This window comes from Scyliorhinus canicula, chromosome 30, assembly GCF_902713615.1.
Source record: "Scyliorhinus canicula chromosome 30, sScyCan1.1, whole genome shotgun sequence".
In the NCBI taxonomy this organism is placed as follows: Eukaryota; Metazoa; Chordata; class Chondrichthyes; order Carcharhiniformes; family Scyliorhinidae; genus Scyliorhinus; species Scyliorhinus canicula.
Genome location: NC_052175.1, coordinates 10,399,229 through 10,402,476, shown reverse-complemented (window position 1 = coordinate 10,402,476; position 3,248 = coordinate 10,399,229). Strand labels below are relative to the sequence as shown.

Below are 3,248 nucleotides of genomic sequence, written 5' to 3'. Positions count from 1 at the left end.
CGTGCTCCGAAAGCTCGTGTTTCAAACAAACCTGTTGGACTTTAACCTGGTGTTGTAAGACTTCTTACTGTGCTCACCCCAGTCCAACGCCGGCATCTCCACATCACAGTAATAACAGTCAGTATAACAATTCAAAACCTGTGTTACAGTAATAACAGTGAGTATAACAATTCTCATCCTTTGTTACAGTAATAAAAGTGTGTGTAACAATTATCATCCTCTGTTACAGTAATAACAGTGAATGTAAACTTCTCATCCTCTGTTTCAGTGATTACAGTGAGTGTGATGATCCACATCCTGTGTTACAGTAATAACAATGAGTGGAAGACTTCTCATCCTGTGACACAGGAATAACTCTGAGTGTAACAATTCTCATCCTGTGTTACAGTAATAACAGCTAGTGTAACAATTCTCATCCTGTGTTACAGTAATAACATGATGTGGAGATGCCGGCGTTGGACTGGGGTGAGCACAGTAAGAAGTCTTACAACACCAGGTTAAAGTCCAACAGGTTTGTTTCAAACACGAGCTTTCGGAGCACGGCTCCTTCTTCAGGTGAATGTGTCTTCTGGAGAAGGAGCCGTGCTCCGAAAGCTCGTGTTTGAAACAAACCTGTTGGACTTTAACCTGGTGTTGTAAGACTTCTTACAGTAATAACAGTGAGTGTAACAATTCTCATCCTGTGTTACAGTAATAACAGTGAGTGTAAACTTCTCATCCTGTGTTACAGTAATTACAGTGAGTGTAATAATTCTCATCCTGTGTTACAGTAATAACAGTGAGTGTAACAATTATCATCCTGTGTTACAGTAATAACAGTGAGCGTAACAATTCCATTCCTGTGTTACAGTAATAAAAGTGTGTGTAACAATTCTCATCCTGTGTTACAGTAATAACAGTGAGTGTAAACTTCTCATCCACTGTTACAGTGATAACAGTGAGTGTAACAATTCTCATCCTGTGACACAGGAATAACTCTGAGTGTAACAATTCTCATCCTGTGTTACAGTAATAACAGCTAGTGTAACAATTCACATCCTGTGTTACAGTAATAACAGTGAGTGTAACGATTCTCATCCAGTGTTACTGTAAGAACAGTGAGTATAAACTTCTCATCCTGTGTTACAGTAATTACAATGAGTGTAATAATTCTCTTGCTGTGTTACCGTAATAACAGTGAGTGTAACAATTCTCATCCTGTGTTACAGTAAAAACAGTGAGCGTAACAATTCCAAACCTTTTTTACAGTCATAAAAGTGTGTGTAAAAATTCTCATCCTCTGTTACAGTAATAACACTGAGTGTAAACTTCTCATCCTCTGTTGCAGTAATAACAGTGAGTGTGACGATCCACATCCTGTGTTACAGTAATAACAGTGAGTGTAACAATTCTCATCCTGTGTTACAGTAATAACAGTGTGTGTAAACTTCTCATCCTGTGTTACCGTAATAACAGTGAGTGTAAACTTCTCATCCTGTGTTACAGTAATAACAGTGAGTGTAACAATTCTCAGCCTGTGTTACAGTAATAACAGTGATGTAAACTTCTCATCCTCTGTTACAGTGATAACAGTGAGTGTAACAATTCTCATCCTGTGTTACAGTAATAACAGTGAGCGTAACAATTCCAAACCTGTGTTACAGTAATAACAGTGAGTGTAACAATTCTCATCCTGTGTTACAGTAATAACAGTGTGTGTAAACGTCTCATCCTGTGTTACAGTAATAACAGTGAGTGTAAACTTCTCATCCTCTGTTACAGTGATAACAGTGTGTGTAACACTTCTCATCCTGTGTTACAGTAATAACAGTGAGTGTAATGATTCTCATCCTGTGTTACAGTAATAACAGTGAGCGTAAATATCTCATCCAGTGTTACAGTAATAGCAGTGAGTGTAACGGTCCTCATCCTGTGTTACAGTAATAACAGTGAGTGCAACAATTCTTATCCTGTGTTACAGTAATAACAGTCAGTGTAACAATTCAAACCCTGTGTTACAGTAATAACTGTGAGTATAACAATTCTCATCCTTTGTTACAGTAATAAAAGTGTGTGTAACAATTATCATCCTCTGTTACAGTAATAACAGTGAATGTAAACTTCTCATCCTCTGTTTCAGTGATTACAGTGAGTGTGATGATCCACATCCTGTGTTACAGTAATAACAGTGAGTGGAAGACTTCTCATCCTGTGACACAGGAATAACTCTGAGTGTAACAGTTCTCATCCTGTGTTACAGTAATAACAGTGAGTGTAAAAATTCTCATCCTGTGTTACAGTAATAACAGTGAGTGTAACAATTCTCATCCTGTGTTACAGTAATAACAGTGAGTGTAAACTTCTCATCCTGTGTTACAGTAATGACAGTGAGTGTAACACCTCATCCTGTGACACAGGAATAACTCTGAGTGTAACAATTCTCATCCTCTGTTACATTAATAACAGTGAGTGTAACAATTCTTATCCTGTGTTACAGTAATAACAGTGAGTGTAACACCTCATCCTGTGACACAGGAATAACTCTGAGTGCAACAATTCTCATCCTGTGTTACAGTTATAACAGTAAGTGTCAACTTCTCATCCTGTGTTACAGTAATAACAGCGAGTGTAACAATTCTCATCCTCTGTTACGGTAATAAAAGTGAGTGTAACAATTCTCATCCTGTGTTACAGTAATAACAGTGGGCGTAACAGTTCCCAAACTGTGCTTCAGTAATAACAGTGAGCGTAACAATTCCCAACCTGTGTTGCAGTAATAACAGTGAGCGTAACAATTCTCATCCAGTTTTACTGTAATAATAGTGAGCGTAACAATTCCCAACCTGTGTTACAGTAATAGCAGTGATTGTAACAATTCTTATCGTGTGCTAATGTACTTTTGCTGTCCGTTTGTCGGGCCGGTAAGCTCAGTTGGTTAGACCGTGGTGCTAATAACGCCAAGGTCGCGGGTTCGATCCCCATACGGGCCATTTCTAAAGCATCTTTTTTTTTAAATTTAGATTAGCCAATTATTTTTTCCAATTAAGGGGCAATTTAGCGTGGCCAATCCACCTACTCTGCATATTTTTGGGTTGTGGGGGCGAAACCCACGCAGACACGGGGAGAACGTGCAAACTCCACACGGACAGTGACCCAGAGTCGGGATCGAACCTGGGACCTCAGCGCCGTGAGGCGGTTGTGCAAACCACTGAGCGTAACAATTCAAAACCTGTGTTACAGTAATAACAGTGGGTGTAACAATTCTCATC

At 39.0% G+C, this 3,248-nt stretch overlaps 1 non-coding gene across 1 annotated transcript; it reads left to right on the top strand.

Moving 5' to 3' along the window:
• The first annotated feature begins 2,895 nt into the window (after positions 1-2,895).
• Positions 2,896-2,969, top strand: trnai-aau. Its single transcript has one exon. It is a non-coding gene; the product is annotated as a tRNA-Ile (tRNA).
• The last annotated feature ends 279 nt before the right edge of the window (positions 2,970-3,248 follow it).